This window comes from Schistocerca gregaria, chromosome X (genome assembly GCF_023897955.1).
Source record: "Schistocerca gregaria isolate iqSchGreg1 chromosome X, iqSchGreg1.2, whole genome shotgun sequence".
Lineage (NCBI taxonomy): Eukaryota > Metazoa > Arthropoda > Insecta > Orthoptera > Acrididae > Schistocerca > Schistocerca gregaria.
The window spans coordinates 170,323,010-170,341,811 of NC_064931.1; the positions used below are offsets into that span (position 1 = coordinate 170,323,010).

Sequence of the window (18,802 nt, forward strand, 5' to 3'; positions counted from 1 at the left end):
GTAAACATACCGCAACAGCGTAATACACATCGTCATCATAACATCATAAAACCTCAGCCAAATATCAAAATCGTCGTAGATCCTCAAATAATTTCAAAACCTAAAATAAAAATTCTCTGCTCATGTCAAAACTGTCATCTACCTCAAACGTACTTTAAAAATCATGATCCCATACCAAATACATCATTCAAAGCTCTCATAATATCACAATGGTTCCGAAAAAATATGAACAGTTCACAAAGTACAGACAAAATACAATTTCGTAAGCGTGAAGTTATCCAACGGTGTAATTACGTGAACATCTGTCACTGATGTAGTAAAATAAATGTTTGTCTCTCCCACTTAAATGATCAGATAGCTGTGTAATTATGTGTTAGAGAAATACGGTACCGATGTGTAAAGTTGTATCAGCAAATACCGTATTAGCTAGGGCTCCTTGTGCTTGCCAGACACATGGTACACAAAGTAGGCGTGTACCCCCTTGAGGATTAATGAATAATACCCTCAGGTGTTACAGATTACAGCAATGGAATGAAATGTATCACAGAAAACCTTTGTATCTTTGTACTTCAAATATCTTTAAAAATAAATGTTTTAAGTACAAAATTAGTTACTCAAATACGTGTACTGTAGCGCTAAACTGTGCGTCGTGTTGTAAGATAATCTCTGCGGAAGTGCCGTAGTTATCGTCCTCCGAAAGCTAAGTTCTGCAGAAGTCAATGTACTTACCTCATGATAAACAAAAGTGAAATGCTATGCGTATAGATATCGTAGTTATTACGTACCTTATCGTGATCAAGGAAGTACTATAATGTAATGTATTGTTGTGCTACGGAAAAGGCTATCTCATTGTAGCTACACCACAAAAGTTATTAGTAAAACATGTTTTACTTTCCAGAATAATTCAGAAAAACTGTGCAGATATAAAACAGATACACCGCAAAACCACAATGTAAATTGTGTCACACATTAGTAGCGTCGTGATATAATCGTGTAGCTGTCACATATACTAACCACTGTGTCATCTGGTATCTCACAGAAAGTAATTTAAATCCAGAAATTATTTTCAAGTAAACCAAAATGTTGCATTAAAATCTCATTGAAAGTACTGGTAAATGTTCTGCGTATGTGAGCCTTATAGTCGTTAGGTAATCGTGCAACTAACAAGCAAGAATGTACAAATAACAACTGTGTCGTCTGTTCACTATAACAATGCATTCGTAATTTCTGTTTAAAAATGTTCCCTAGGTTCTAGACTGGATATTTAACTTCAAACATTGTTGCATAGTAACAGTTTCTTAAGTCTGACAAAGCATACTAGTAACGTGAAGTGAAAAATTTTATTGCAGAGACTAAGTTATAAAGCAGATTATCTTTCAATAAACGGTTTTACATGTGAAATGTGGTGCAATCTCTTTCCCTTTATAGTACTCAAAGTTTCAACTTGAACGCAATTATCATGCGGTATACGTCGGTAAAGAATACTTGAATTTTTCTCAAGCTTAAGAGCCTCTATGTTATTTTTCTCTGAGCCAGCCGGCGCACAAGGCTGCCTGCGGTGCGAGTCATTGTCTGCTATATCTTTGTTGGCGTGCGTCGTTATTGGGATTAGGAGACCTAACTTCTACAAATTCACCTTGCCGAGAGGGCCCTGCTCTGTTTGAATCCCGCCAGTTCTGATGCAATTCAGGTCTGTCGTCATGACGGTAATTTCTGTAATTAATTTCTTGTCGGTCACGTGGTGGGGAATTTCTCCCTGAATCGTAACTGAGTGCTGGACCTTTGTGTCTAAAGTTATTCTGTCACCCATGATAATATTTATTTTGGTTCCCATATTATCTGTTTCTCTGATTGTCTCTGTGATAGTCATTACCGCGGAGAGGTGATCTTTCCCTGTAATTATTACTACTCTGCCAATGGTTGTCATACGGTTGGTGTCTGTTTTGGTCACGATTTACGTTGTACGAATAGCCTTGTCGTGTATTATTTCTGTCATCGCGGAATTGTGACAGGTGTGACCTGTAATTGTTGTGCTCCTGTTTTCGCGTTCCGCGATTGTCAGTCTCAATTTCCAATTCTTGTAACAGTCCCTGAAAAGCTTCAATGTCGTCTTTGCATCGTCCTGCTAAGTTAATCTGTCGTAAATGTTCAGGTAATTTGATTAAGCAAATGCGAATAAGTTCTGAGGGGCTGTATGGATTTGAAAGATACTGATTCTTATGTAACATGTCTTCGAAATATTTGACAAGACTGGAAAATTCAGACTGTTCGAAACGTTTCATCATTATGATGCTATTTTTTACTCGGTCTTGTGTAGCTTGAGACCAATATGCTGAGAGGAACGCATGATAAAATTCTCCTTCACTGTGACAATCGTGAATGACCGATCGCATTCTTACAGCTAGTTCATTCTCCAAGTAGCCACACATAAATTCTAATCTGTGCTCTAATGACCAGTTGGGAGGAAAACAATGAGAGAGTTGATGGAGCCACGCTTGTGGATGAATGTCGTTGCCAGAATTCTTAAATGTTTTTAATTTACGAGCAGTAATGAACAGCTTAAAGTCAAAATCATCGTGACGGCGAGTAGCATATCGGTCATTGTTACGTCGTGTCGGCGGTTCCATCTCAAAATTCGGTGCACTTTGCCAATTTCTTTCATGATTTCCGAAATGCCCTGTGTTATTATTTTGTGGCTTTTCCGTATTTCTAAGTTCGTCTTCACGTGTTGAAGCGCGAGTGTCCTCTGAAATATGTAATTTTTGTATTACCTGTGTCAACTGATCTTGTACTTCCCGGTTTTCTCTTTTGTATTGCGTATTAATTTGATTCTGATTTTGTTTGAATTTCTTAGTTTGTTCATACTCTTCTGTGTCAGTGATGGCTACAGGTCTTGTGTCATTCATATCATCATCTACCTTTGCAGATAAATTAGTGAACTGATCCGAAAGTTCGGCTACTTTCTCCGATAGTGAACACATTTCCTCAGTGTGTTTTTCTGAACCACGTTTCAGAGCGTCCATTTGTGTTGAAATCGTATCTACTGTGTCCTTTAAGTTTTCCTGAGTTCTTGCAAGTTGCGTAACCGAATCGGTGGTTGCAACTGAGTCCATTTTAGCTTGCAAGGTGTCGTGATTTTCACGAACAATAGTTTGCAGTAATTTTATGGCTGCTTCGTGATTCTGTAATGCATTTTCATGCCGCGAAAAAATAGGTTGAAAATGCTCACAAATTTGTGTTTTTACGTCATTACATATTTTTTGACATTTCGATTCAATGTTATGCAACTCAGTAGTTTAATCTTCACGTGTTTGTTCAAGTGTGGTGTCTAACTTCCGAAGATTTTGTTCCATTGTGTCTAACTTTTGAAGCTTTTGCTGTGTTTGTCTCTGATTTTGTTCCAAGGTGTCTAACTTTTGAAGCGTTTGTCCCATTTTTTGCATTAATTGTAATAACAATGCACTGGTGTCTGAAACATGTTCCTCAGTGCTATTCGGCAATGCATTTGAACCGGCAATATTCGCAGTTTGAAAAACAGAAAATGTGTCTTGACTTATTTGAGAAAACGGTGAGGACGCAAAACCTGAATCTACAGTATTTGCAAGATTGTGTCCTGTCATTTCGGAATCCTGAGGCGAGCTGTTGCCGACCGATCGATCGATAATGCTTCCCTGTTCACTAATTGTTTCACTGCCTACGCGATTATTTGCAGCCCGCTCCTTTTCCCTATGCACAATTACCAAATTACCACTTTGAACATGGTCTCGCTAACACACTGCTTTCGTCTTCACCGTCATTTCTCAGTTTATTTTGGAGCCTAGTATTACGTTTTTCACAAGCCATAATTGTCACAATATTTCACACGATAACACAGAGAAGCACAATTTGAAGAGCAAAAATAAGAAAACACATTAACATAGCACTGAGAATAATATCTAGTTAATTGCAAGCGCAGCTGCGGAATACTTGGTGCAAATCTACATGCATGCCACAACTGTTTTACTATACAACAATGAAAGACTGCAACTACAAAGGAGATTCTCTCTATAATTACGCGCTAGCAATAAACTAAATCTACACTAATTACACAAAATACAAGAAAAAATCAGAAGATTCCAGTGAGGTATCCTCGGCTAAGGGTCGACATATGAAACGTCCCCTTCGAAAAATTGTACATGATTGTGCTTAAACTGACACACAATATTTTTGGCGCAACGCAATCTGACTTTCAGTAATCCCTACAAAAGAATGGCGTGACTGCTCAGACCCAAAGTTTTGGTAGAGCGCAACTCTATTTGTAACATCACAGTTTCTTACTAATTATGGTTCTAATGGGAGTTTCATGCTCTTGCATTTCCTATGACCTTGAGAACTGGCTCACCCAGCCAGCGGCAGAAGGACAGCTGAAGATCAGTGAAACTAGATTTTTTCCTATAAATAAATAACTTTCAAACGTTGCCGACACGTTGACTGTGTGAAGCAAGTCAGGGATGAAACGAGGATAAGTCCCCAATATCTATGAGAATTGGAAAACCATACAACAATAGTTTCTGTCAATAACAACTCTGATTGTGAAGGCTCCACAATATTTGTTCATAAGCTTCTGAATGTGTTGCCCGCTTACAAGACAATCGTAAGACTATGAAATCGTTCTACTAAGTTGCAAAATAAGAAACGATCAATATGGTAAAGAAATACAGAGGTTGGACAAAAATATGGACACACTACAATGCATGCTTGAATGCCATACGGGGTGGCCGAGCGGTTCTAGGCGCTACAGTCTGGAACCGCGCGACCGCTACGGTCGCATGTTCGAATCCTGCCTCGGACATGGCTGTGTGTGATGTTCTTAGGTTAGTTAGGTTTAAGTAGTTCTAAGTTCTAGGGGACTGATGACCTCAGCAGTCCCATACTGCTCACAGCCATTTGAACCATTTGAACCATGCTTGAACATAAATGCAGACGCTACTCAATCCTGCACATTACGCTGTTAATTTGACTACGAACGGCACCTATGCAATGTCGTGAATACGTTGTAAGTGTCAGTCGAGGTCAGAACAGAGTTCTATGTAGTTGTGAGTGCTTTATGTAAGAGCAAAGTGACTTGGAACGTAGGAAAATTGTTGGTGCTTTTATGATGGGCGCTTCCGTAACAAAGGTACCTGGTGTTCGGTATTTCAACGGCCATCGTGTCGAAGGTTTATAGTGGACACAGGGAAAACAGTTCCTTAAAGTGTAGACTTAAGTGATACTCATTATAAATGACTATATTCATACATCCTGAACAAAAGAATGTGTGCACACAGTGCTTGGTGCAGAAGATGCCAGCAAACGGTGGAGGCAAGGCAGGGCCATTGTGCTGTAAGTGGAGTGCTGCAGATGATTCTCTGCGGTTCTTCACAGACATATACGCGACATACTTATGATCCTGTACTCACATGTTTTGCGGTCAACTCGTCCAGCTGTCTTCTCTCACCTTTCTCGCAAATGCATCTTTGTAGTAGAATTATCCCTTGGGTTGTTACAATTAGTTGTATAATGTGTCCGTCGGAACAATTTTTGGAACGCTTACGTGAACTTCTCCTTCGAACAGAACAGGCGATCTGTCTGTTCACTGAACGAAAGAAAAAGAAGAATATTTACAGGAGCATTCTCAGCGATTGAAGACTAATGACTGAATAGAGGTACTCTTATGGTGAGCGCGTTCCAACATTATGATATGCTTCATTATATATGTTGAGTGGATTGATTGTTTAGAGTGAGAAAGTTATTATTATGCAATAGATAAGCTAATGGAGTATTCGTTATATTTCAGACACAAATGTTTGACAGGGATATAAAGCTGGGATTAGTATTAGGAAAAGCATAATTTTATGGCTTGTATGCTATAACCTTGGATTAGATTTTATAAACAGAAAGCAGACTAACATACAAACAAATTTACAACTTTATAAATGTCTTGGGACAAAAGTGACTTACGTTAAGATGTAAGAGTGTGAATAATTTAAAAAAAAACACTGTATAAATCTACAGGGTGATCAAAAAGTCAGTATAAATTTGTAAACTTAATAAACCACAGAATAATGTAGATAGGCATGGGAAGGGGATGCTGGCTAAGCTTATAGGTGACAGTGTAGTGGGTGGTGGTGGTAGTGATATCACTCATGAAAAAATTCCTATAGTAGTTGGTGTTAGAGCTGCACCTTTTTTAGACTGAAGTCAGCTGATAGGTATACCTGCTTAAAGGAAGTACCTCTAACTAAGGGCTCACCTCCACAGGAAGTAATGTTTCCAAGTAGAGAAGGAATTAGCATATTTCATCAAAATATAAGAGGTATTAGAGATAAAGTTAGTGAACTGCTAATAGATGTTAACTCTGAAATTATTGTTACACTATATCAGAGCACCACTTAAATAATTTGATAATTCAGAGGCTTCCTTTACCATGCTACAGATTAGCTGACTGTTTCTCAAGCAGTTCCTTGCGGAGTGGGGGAGTCGCTCTGTATGTAAAAAACAGTATTTCATTTGTGTCCATAGACGTATCACGGCACTGCACTGAACAGATATTTGAAAGTTGTGCAACATTAGTTGAATTTAGTGAAACTAAACTTCTAATTGCTGTTGTTTATGGGTCCCCTAACTGCGACTTCAGAGCATTTTTGCTTAAGTTAGAGAGGGTTCTTGATTCACTTTGTAGGAAGTACCAGAAAGTTGTTATATGTGGTGACTTCAATATTAATTTTGTACATGATTGTGCAAGAAAAAGGATGTTGGTAGATCTCCTAAATTCATATGATCTGATGCAAACTGTGTTTTTTCCAATTAGGGTGCAGGGGAACAGTAGCACAGTCATAGACAATATTTTTATTCATTCTTCATTACTAGATGGTCATTCTGTTAGTAAAAGGGTGATGGCCTTTCAGACCATGATGCACAAATTTTAACACTAAAAGGTTTTTGTACTCAAACCAATGTCATATTTAATTACAAACTACGTAGGAAAGTTAATCCAACAGCAATAGAGTTTTTTTTCAAAGCTTGTCAAGGAGCAAGAGTGGCAAGATGTTTATAGTGCCGATAATATAGATGATAAATACAATGCTTTCCATAACACATTTCTCATGCTCTTTGAGAGTTGCTTTCCATTAGGACATTCTAAACAGGGTACTAGCAGTAATGGACAGCCCGGTTGGCTGACTAGTGGGATAAGGATATCATGTAGAACAAAGCGGGAATTATATCAAAATGTTAGAAGTAGTCACAATCAAGCTACAGTAGCCGATTACAAACAGTATTGTAAGGTGCTTAAAAACGTTATTAGCAAGGCAAAAAGTATGTGGTATGCAAATAGAATAGCTATTTCACAGGATAAAATTAAAGCCATATGGTCAGTTGTGAAGGAAGTGTCTGGTCAGCAGCACAAGGTTGACGATATAAAGTCAGTTTGCAGTAATATTATTTCTGTAACTGATAAATAAGATATATGTACAGTATTTAACAACCATTTTCTTGTCATTGCTGGTGAATTAAATAAAAATTTAGTATCTACAGGAAATCATATAAATTTCTTAGCAAATGCCTTTCCGAGATTGACGTCTGAAATAATACTCCTCTGTGATACAGACAAGAGGGAGAGTGAGACAATAATCAAATCACTGAAGACTAAGGACTCTTATGGTTATGATGGAATGTCTAGCAGAATATTAAAGTACTGTGCTGCACATGTTAGCCCTGTATTTAGCCATATTTCTAATTTTTTTCTTTAGGAATGGTCAGTTTCCTGAGCGATTAAAGTACTCAGTAGTAAAGCCGCTTTATAAAAAGGGAGAAAGGGATAATGTAGATAACTTAGACCCATTTCTATACCATCAGTGTTTGCAAAAGTTATCGAAAAGGCTGTGTATGTAAGGTTAATTGATCATTTTATATCACACGATTTGCTATCAAATGTACAGTTCGGCTTTAGAAGTCGTTTGACAACTGAAAACGCTATATTCTCTTTTCTCTGTGAGGCACTGGATGGGCTAAATAAAAAGTTTCGAACGCTTGGAGTATTTTTTGATTTAACAAAGGCATTTGACTGTGTTGATCACACAATATTGCTCCAGAAGTTGGACCATTACGGAATAAGGGGAGTAGCACACAATTGGTTCACCTCTTACTCTAGCAACAGGCAGCAAAAGGTCATTATTCACAATGTTGATAACGGCTGTGATGTGGGATCTGAGTGGGGTACTGTCAAGTGGGGGTGCCCCAGGGATCAGTGTTGGGGTCGCTCCTGTTCCTTATTTATATAAATGATATGCCCTCTAGTATTATGGGTAACTCTAAAATATTTCTGTTTGCTGATGACGCTAGCTTGGTAGTAAAGGATGTTGTGTGCAACATTGACTCGGTTTCTAGTAGAGCAGTACATGACCTCAGTTCATGGCTTGCAGAAAAAAAAAAACTAACATTAAACCACAGTAAGACTCAGTTTTTACATTTCCTAACACACAATTCAACAAAACCTGACGTTTTAATCTCACAGAACGGGCATATGATTAGTGAAACTGAACAGTTCAAATTCCTAGGTGTTCAGATAGATAGTAAGCTGTCGTGGAAAGCCCACATTCAAGATCTTGTTCAAAGACTTAATACTGCCATTTGCACTATTCGAACGGTATCGAAAGTGAGTGATATTTCGACACGTAAATTAGTCTACTTTGCTTATTTTCATTCACTTATGTCGTATGGTGTTATGTTTTGGGGTAACTCTTCCCATTCTAGAATGATATTTTTGGCTCAGAAACGGGCGGTTCGGGCAATAAGTGGTGTGAGTTCACGAACCTCTTGTCGATCTCTTTCACGAGTCTGGGTATTTTGACATTGGCCTCTCAATATGTATATTCCTTATTGTCGTTTCTTGTTACCAATATTAGTTTATTTCCAATAATAAGCAGCTTTCATTCGGTTAATACTCGGCAGAAATCAAACCTCCATTTGGATCGGACTTCCTTAACTCTTGTGCAAAAAGGCGTGCAGTATACTGCTGCATTCATTTTCAATAAGCTGCCACTCGAATTCAAAAATCTTAGCAGTAATCCACGTGCTTTCAAATTAAAACTGAAGAGTTTCCTCATGGGTCACTCCTTCTATTCTGTCGAGGAGTTCCTTTAAAAATTAAGATGATTCTCATTGTATTGCTGATAGCGTTTGCTTAAACTTGTGTACTGATTTTCTTTCAAGTTCATGAACATTTATTTTTATCTGTTATTACTTTTTATGTTTTAAGTTCATGTACTGACACGTTCCATGACCTTGGAGATTTGATCCTCAATTTGGTCCAACGGAACTTGACATTTAAATAAATAAATAAATAAATAGAGAGGTAAAAATTGACACACATGTTTGGAATGACATGGGGTTTCATTAGAACAAAAAAAAAGCACCCAATATTGCTAGACGAGTGAAAGATTTTTTGGGCGTGTCGTATGGTGATGATCGTGTGCTCAGCCCCACTTTCATCATGCTTGGCCTCCCAGGTCCCCAGACCGCAGCCCGTGCGATTATTGGCTTTGGGGTTAACTGAAGTCGCAAGTGTGTCGTGATCGACTGACTTCTCCAGGGATGCTGAAAGACATCATCTGACGCCAATGCTTCACCATAACTCCGGACATCCTTTACAGTGCTGTTCGCAACATTATTACTCGACTACAGCTATTGTCGAGGAATGATGGTGGACATTTTGAGCATTTCCTGTAAAGAACATCGTCTTTGCTTTGTCTTACTTTATTATGCTAATTATTGCTGTTCTGATAAGATAAAGTTCCATCTGTCGTATATTTTTTGAACGTTTGTATTTTTTTGGTTCTAATAAAACCCCATGTCATTCCAAGCATGTGTGTCAATTTGTACCTCTCTATCTACATTATTCCGTGATTTATTCAGTTTTCAAATTTGTACTGACTTTTTGATCACCCAGTATATTTTATAGGCCATTTTATGTGTTTTCGGCATAGGAACACTTTGCATATTTCACGGATATTCGTCCAGATAGCGTAATTCAGAAGGCACGATATTTTGGCAAGTCGACTTCGTGCCATTTTCAGGAGTTGCTGATGATTGCATCTTTTCGTATTCTGATGAGTTCGGACGGGCCTCTCTAGAGCGGATTCCTCTATAGGGGCCATTGGTGTGCGGTTTTATTTCTTAACATTTTTCTTTATTTGGATTCATACAACGAATAACTTAATTTTAAATATAATTTTTCTGATTGTGAATATACGGATCATTGAAAGAAGGAGTAAGATGTGAGGAATAATAATAAAAATAAATGGTGAAAGATTACTAATGTGTTCGAACTATCAACAAAAATGTAAATATCAACAAATGGTTCAAATGGCTTTGAGCACTATGGGACTCAACTGCTGTGGTCATCAGTCCCCTAGAACTTAGAACTACTTAAACCTAACTAACCTAAGGACATCACACACATCCATGCCCGAGGCAGGATTCGAACCTGCGACCGTAGCAGTCGCACGGTGCCGGACTGCGCGCCTAGAACCGCAAGACCACCGCGGTCGGCTAAATATCAACAAGATAATAAAATTTATGAAATAATAAGATATAATAAGTAACGAAGGCATGTGATAAATGTTAGAGTAATATACAATGTTAATAGAATTTGGAGTAGAGGTGAAATTATAGTACAATGTGTGAAAGTAATTTTTGGTGAACGCAAATGGAATGAGGCAAAACATATTGTTATAGAAATATGATAGAATTTTATAGGTGGGTGCTAGTTTGTTTAACTAGCCTACATTTCTTTGGAGATTTGCTAGAGTGGGATGCAGTGTTGGATCTTTGGATTCCGTTGATGTCAGGATCAGGGTTTTAGCCTGGGTGTGTGTCCAGTGCCAGAAAGTGTAGTGATCGTTTTCCGCTGGGCGTTGCCTTTATATTCCCTCCCTCCCCCACCATCTCCCACTCCACCCACCAACCGGCCACAGCTCCTGTACCCGGCTGACTCCGGGTGCAGACCTGTTGCGATGGCGGGAGGGGGGAGGGGGAGGGGTGTGGCATGGCGGGCGGGGGGCGAAAAATACAACGTCGGGACTCGATCCAGAGTCTTCAGCAGCGATGAGATCGTCGTTGGAAACTGGTTTCCGCCGGCGTGTGATAATAGTGCGTCCTCGTCTTCTTCATTGCTGTGACGGGAGCGGATTTCCACGAAGGTTTCCGCTGTGTTGACGGTGTCAGTGCTGGGTCCCAGACGTGCTTAAATGAAAACAACTGTCTTTATTTATTTTTCGTCATGTAGCCGGATTCCTGTTCTTTTAGAATATAGTCCCAGAAGGTGCTGCACTGTTGCATGTCCGTGCGAGATGCAGTGTTGTGCCACAGTAGGCTTTGTCGGTTGTTTGTTGTCCGTGTACCGTCCGGACAGTCTGGCCTAAGCACATTTTCCCGCACTAGAAAGGGGATGCGGTATACTCCCGTAGTCCTCGGTCACCCTTGACTGAGCCCAAGGATTTCTTCTTGTCTGGTGGGCGGAAGACAGACTTCACCTTAAATTTTCGGAGTATTCTTCCGATTTCTACTGGCGTGTCCCCGACGTATGGATAATGGCTGCGGCAACAGGGTTCTCTTCATTCTCAGCAGGCTATGGTGTCAATTTCTTCGATCTTAGGGCATGTTGTATCTGACGGTATCTGTAACCGATTGTACGGAGCACGGCCTGTAGTTGCTACAACTCGGCTACTAGACTGAGTTTGCTCTGTGGACTGCTGTGATTAAGGCACCTAGTTGAGAAGGGGCATGACAAACGGAGGCATGCCAGTACATATCTGTATGTGTTGGTTTTTAGTAGACGTTGTCTCCTAGTGTGCCATCCGGTCGTCGCTTGACGAGCCCATCCAGAAATGGAAGTTGCTTGCTTTCTTCTATTTTCATCGTGAACTTCATATTCTGATGTAGCGAATTAAAGTGTTGCAGGAAATCTTGTAGTTGGTGTCATTTGTGCGGCCAGATTACAAACGTATCATCTGCATATCGGAAAAAGCACGATAACTTGTAAACTGACGACTCCAAGATTTCTTCTTCAAATGCCTCGACAAACCTATTGGCCACCACTGATGATAGCGGGGCAGCCCGTCGCTACTCTGTTTGTTCGTAGTAATTTCCGTCGATCTGAAAGTAGATCGACGTAATCAAGAATTCAGACTGTTTCTTTAGTGCTGGCCTAAACTTCTGTCCTATGAGGGTTAGAGTCTCTTGGGGGTATCCTCATAAAGAGAGATACCACGTCGAAGCTCACAATGAGGTCTTCTAGACCCAGTCAGTAGTTGTGGAGTTGCTGGATGAAATGCTCCGAATTCTGTATGTGGTGCTGGCATTTTCCCACGAAAGGGCTGTCAGTGGTTTCGCTAATTCATATGTTGGTGCGACAATGCTGCTAACAATTACACAGAACATTCCTTCTTTGCGAACTTTAGGTAGTCTGCAACGTTTAGGTGGTGCAGCTGCTTACGCACAAAGTCTCTTCACCGTCTTCTTATTCCCAGATAAGAAGCCGACGAAGAGACTTCTTGCTGAAGTACCCAAAGAAGGTCAATTTGACACAATGATTGAGCTGTACTTCTAATAGGTTGGAGCTACTGCATATTGATCATGAGTGTCTCAATGAAAGAGAAAGGGGAGTGGCGGGCACTTCTACACTGCTGGAAATTGAAATAAGAACACCGTGAATTCATTGTCCCAGGAAGGGGAAACTTTATTGACACATTCCTGGGGTCAGATACATCACATGATCACGCTGACAGAAACACAGGCACATAGACACAGGCAACAGAGCATGCACAATGTCGGCACTAGTACAGTGTATATCCACCTTTCGCAGCAATGCGGGCTGCTGTTCTCCCATGGAGACGATCGTAGAGATGCTGGATGTAGTCCTGTGGAACGGCTTGCCATGCCATTTCCACCTGGTGCCTCAGCTGGACCAGCGTTCGTGCTGGACGTGCAGACCACGTGAGACGACGCTTCATCCAGTCCAAAACATGCTCAATGGGGGACAGATCCGGAGATCTTGCTGGCCAGGGTAGTTGACTTACACCTTCTAGAGCACGTTGGGTGGCACGGGATACATGCGGACGTGCATTGTCCTGTTGGAACAGCAAGTTCCCTTGCCGGTCTAGGAATGGTAGAACGATGGGTTAGATGACGGTTTGGATGTACCGTGCACTATTCAGTGTCCCCTCGACGATCACCAGAGGTGTACGGACAGTGTAGGAGATCGCTCCCCACACCATGATGCCGGGTGTTGGACCTGTGTGCCTCGGTCGTATGCAGTCCTGATTGTGGCGCTCACCTGCACGGCGCCAAACACGCATACGACCGTCATTGGCACCAAGACAGAAGCGACTCTCATCGCTGAAGACGACACGTCTCCATTCGTCCCTCCATTCGCGCCTGTCGCGACACCACTGGAGGCGGGCTGCACGATGTTGGGGCGTGAGCGGAAGACGGGCCAACGGTGTGCAGGACCGTAGCCCAGCTTCATGGAGACGGTTGCGAATGGTCCTCGCCGATACCCCAGGAGCAACAGTGTCCGTAATTTGCTGGGAAGTGGCGGTGCGGTCCCCTACGGCACTGCGTATGATCCTACGGTGTTGATGTGCATCCGTGCGTCGCTTCGGTCCGGTCCCAGGTCGACGGGCACATGCACCTTCCGCCGACCACTGGCGACAACATCGATGTACTGTGGAGACCTCACGCCCCACGTGTTGAGCAATTCGGCGGTACGTCCACCCGGCCTCCCGCATGCCCACTATACGCCCTCGCTCAAAGTCCGTCAACTGAACATACGGTTCACGTCCACGCTGTCGCGGCATGCTACCAGTGTTAAAGACTGCGATGGAGCTCCGTATGCCACGGCAAACTGGCTGACACTGACGGCGGCGGTGCACAAATGCTGCGCAGCTAGCGTCATTCGACGGCCAACACCGCGGTTCCTGGTGTGTCCGCTGTGCCGTGCGTGTGATCATTGCTTGTACAGCCCTCTCGCAGTGTCCGGAGCAAGTATGGTGTGTCTGACACACCGGTGTCAATGTGTTCTTTTTTCCATTTCCAGGAGTGTATTTGTAAGTCTGTACATCACATGGTAACTGCATAAAGGTGTCCCTCGAGAAGATCCAAAGAAGAGCGTTTCGTCACAGGGTTATTTGGTAACCGTGATAGCGTTGCGGAGATGTTTAGCAAACTCAAGTGGCAGACTTTGCAAGAGAGGCGCTCTGTGTACCTTGCTCGCCAGGTTTCGAGAGGGTGCGTTTCTGGATGAGGTATCGAATATACTGCTTCCCCCTACTTATACCTCCTGTGGAGATCACGAATGTAAAATTAGAGAGATTTGAGCGCGCACGGAGGCTTTCAGACAGTCGTTCTTCCCGCGAACCATACGCGACTGGAACAGAATTGGGAGGTAATGACAGTGGCACGTAAAGTACCCTCCGCCACACACCGTTGGGTGGCTTGCGGAGTATGAATGTAGATGTAGATGTAGATACACTCAGGTATTCATAGTTATTTGAAGGAGCGTGGATATCACATAGTCCTGCACTAATATTTTACATGGTTTCGAGACCTTGTGACATAAAGTAACTCTCCGCTTCATGTAATTAGTACAGATTTGAGTTGTCTGAAAACCGGACGATGCGACAGAACCATGCACCGAACACGATGGCCTTCCCACTCCGTAGCGCCACGTGGTCGGCTGGAGCTCGGTCTTCTTGCGACCGTACCTTCCCGTAACCGCCGCTGCCACCAATCATATACAGTGGCTCTATTCCTGCCAGGTCTTTCTGCAATATCGCAGAAGGAACATCCAGCTTCTCTTAGCAGTAGTACAAGACCTCATTCAAAATTGGTGAGTTGTCAATAGCTTCGTCGTCTTCAAGGAATTCTTGACTAACATGTCACTACATCCAACCTCAAAGATAGCTAACGCCCACGATCGTTGCAGGACATATTTCAAGCAATCCTGATTTGCATCCTCATACTGTCGCTACTAGCGCCAGTCTAATGCGACTGGCCAGAAATTAAAATAGAGGTCATCTTTCAGATGTAGAAACACGCTTACCAACTTTCGTTTATCTCACACAACTCCTTCTTGGTTTTCGGATGTTTTTCGTCAGTGTATATCAATATTCCTTGTCAAAATGTTTTTCTTAGTTATAAATCCGTGCTGAGATTATACTAACAAAGTGTCAAAATTGTTTCATCCTCTCATTTCTATGACCTCATCGATTTTTATATTGGTTTTACTTTCTCCTATATTTTTCATAAACCATTACCCTGTTTTCCATTTCTTCACTTTTAACTTCCACTGTTTAAGACTGATAGCACTTCCAGTATATTACTCATTCCTTTTTCGAAGTCTGCAACTATTAGAATGTCATCAGCAAATCTTATACAATGCTATCCTTATCTGTATAGCTTCCTCAATGAACACATTAAATAAATTTGGGTAGAGTGGGTATCTATCTAACTCCTTTTTTAATCTTGGCCTCTTTTCGTATGTTGTTAATGTTTACTTTTTTGCTTTGGTTCTGATACAGTTGACTAATCATTCTTCTATCCATCTACTCAACTCCATTTGATGTCTAATGATTGAAGGACTTTGCACTTCTCTTTCACACTCAGTGATGTCTTTAATTGGATTACTTTCACTCTTGAAGCCCTTATTATTACACAGTTCTTCTGTGTATTCTTCCCAACGAACACATATCTCTTCATTGTCTATCAGTAACATTCCTCCTTTATTTTTAACTACTACTGATTTCGCTCTCGGTCTGTAGTGAAGGGCTCTTAATTTCTTATAAACTTGGTCCTGTTTTCCATTTTTCTGACCTTCTTCTATCTCTTCAGCGATGTTTTTGTTCATTTCTCTTTTCCTTCTCTGCATTTGATTGTGATGTGACATTTAATTCTTTTGTAGGCATCCACATTCTTTTCCTCCATGAGCTTATTCCTTCCCTGAACTAGGAGTAGTACTTCTTCCGTCTTTTGTGTTCCAGTTTCTTTTTCTCTAAAGCCTCATTTGTTGCTCCAATTATCCTATCTTGATATTATTCCACTGTATTGACTCACGACTTCCATTAGTTATTTTACTTGGTTCTTTCTTCAAAAGCCATCCCAATTCTTTCTTCTTGCAATCCTTCTATTCTCCCTCTCTTTATGACAGATCTCTTAGTTCTTTTAAATCTTTAAATCTAACGTTGCACATGGCTAACACAAGTGTATGGTCAAATCTGTGTGTGGACCCGAATAGCTGTGGTATGGTTTTATTTGATTCCTGTGACTTTGCTTCATTACTATATAATCTAATCTGAAATCGTCTTTTGAATGGTGACTCCTATGTTTACAGCCTTCTAACAGGAACTTCAAATAATCTGTTTGTAATAACCATATCAACCTCACTGCAAATATCTATCAAATTTTCAAGTTTCATTTGTTTCCCGAAAGCGAAAATTTACTATTGTCTCATTGCTTGTATGGGGTCCTACTACGGCATTAAAAACATCAATTATTGCAACATTAACTTTCTCTTTAGTCTTTAAATCTATGCTGGGTAAATATAGTTTCTTTTTGTTAAAAGTGTTCCTACCGTAAACATAATTTGGCCGACGTCTGTTAAATGAGGAACAAATTTTTAGTGGTCTGTGTCATCTTCAACATCAACGAACCTCGCGCTACAGTCTGAAACCGCGCGATCGCTAAGGTCGCAGGTTCGAATCCTGCCTCGGGCATGGATGTGTGTGATGTCCTTAGATTAGTTAGGTTTAGGTAGTTGTAAGCTCTAGGGGACTGATGACCTCAGAAGTTAAGTCCCATAGTGCTCAGAGCCATTTGAACCATCAACGAACCTCCTAACAGAAACGATGCAGATATATTTTATTCTCCAAGTTGAATGCTCTGGTAAAATGTTGATCCTAATTAAACGAACAGAGTTCTTCATACACTCAACAGTTGCGAAACTCAATTAAGAACTGTTGCGCAACTGATATAGTGAACTGTATCAAACAAGTGGTTCAGGTAAATAGGTCCTTAGTGTTGGTCTTCACTTAAATCAGTAATGGTATACTGCATGAAACTGGCAGGCGTTCACACCGCAGCAGTGAGTAACCATATATTGCTTCAGGGTGGCTCATCAACGCGTTTCGCGGCAAATTTATTTTTAAGCCTGTTGTATTAATGAGAAATGCAAATGAAATTCAACGTAATGAGAACTGACAATGAAATTCGCTTCTCTACTAATATTTTGATGACACAAAAACTACGGGGGCAGCTAAGTAAGATACTGAAACTTCCTGGCAGATTAAAACTGTGTGCCCGACCGAGACTCGAACTCGGGACCTTTGCCTTTCGCGGGCAAGTGCTCTACCAACTGAGCTACCGAAGCACGACTCACGGCCCGTACCCACAGCTCTACTTCTGGCAGTATCCGTCTCCTACCTTCCAAACTTTACAGAAGCTCTTCTGCGAAACATGCAGAACTAGCACTCCTGAAAGAAAGGATACTGTGGAGACATGGCTTAGCCACAGCCTGGGGGATGTTTCCAGAATGAGATTTTCACTCTGCAGCGGAGGCAAAGGTCCCGAGTTCGAATCTCGGTCGGGCACACAGTTTTAATCTGCCAGGAAGTTTCATATCAGCGCACACTCCGCTGCAGAGTGAAAATCTCATTCTGGAAGTAAGATACTTGTCACTTTTGCAGCGTTATGATGACTCCCGTTTTAGGCCGAAATTTAAAATGACAACTTTACATTTGGTTACCATTGTATTTAAACGTTAAACATAAAAACACAGAATGTCAATGAGTGTTACTTATTTTGCTTTTCACTAAAGGATCAATGTTCCGTACCACTTTTCGAGTAATGCTAATTCGAAGATAAGCTCTTAAGCTGAAGTCCACCAGTGAGGTTCTGTGGATGGATTTCGTTCTCTTCATTGCGTATCAAAAGCAGCATGTACATGTGAGTCTAAACAATGACATAATCGTAGCTACAGACTTGCAAAGTGGTGAAAATTTACAATGAGGAAATAAAAATCTACGAGACTAATTTTGCTATGAAACTAATCACGCAAACCTCACAGTGTAGGTGTACAAGTTCTAGCTGTAACTGAGTTTACACACTGTCAATATAACCCGAAATTAGCGAAACTGCGCAACCCTCTGCAAGCTGAAAAGAAGTATGGTAACTTGATGTAACTGTAGATTCATTCGTTGAGTGTTCCTCCTGAAAACAAAACTGTATTCTCATAGCGAAAATTTTGCGAAAATTATTGAGATGTTTATTTCTCTGCCCCCATCTCATGAATATTTTCTTGAGTCACATCGCTCAGAAGCGTTTTTTAATTTTTTTAAATTTTTGCGCATCGGCTTCTCGCTGTTCGCCTACCAAGTGTCCTTAATCCTTTGCATTCAATCTGTAGTAATGTTGTTGTAAACTGATTTTTTTCGTTTTGTTCAAAGTTTCGAAGTACATTCATATAACACTAAACATATGAAGACACCATCGCATACAATAAACATAAAGACTAAGTATCCTGCACAGATACGTTGATGTTAATGCATCTGACCGCTTTGAAGTTCCTAATCCGACAACGTCCTACTTTTCATTCCTTTAAAAAACCTGCTCTCCATTTTAAGGGGAGACACAACCCTAAAACTTCAATTTAAAAAAATATATATATATTGGCCATTTCATATCTTTGGAGTGTTTAAACTTAGATCCCAAAACGATTTTGCTGTATCCG

At 40.9% G+C, this 18,802-nt stretch overlaps 1 non-coding gene across 1 annotated transcript; it reads right to left on the bottom strand.

Moving 5' to 3' along the window:
- Positions 1 to 17,369: 17,369 nt before the first annotated feature.
- Positions 17,370 to 17,444, bottom strand: Trnas-cga (transfer RNA serine (anticodon CGA)). Its single transcript has one exon. It is a non-coding gene; the product is annotated as a tRNA-Ser (tRNA).
- Between the last annotated feature and the right edge of the window lie 1,358 nt (positions 17,445 to 18,802).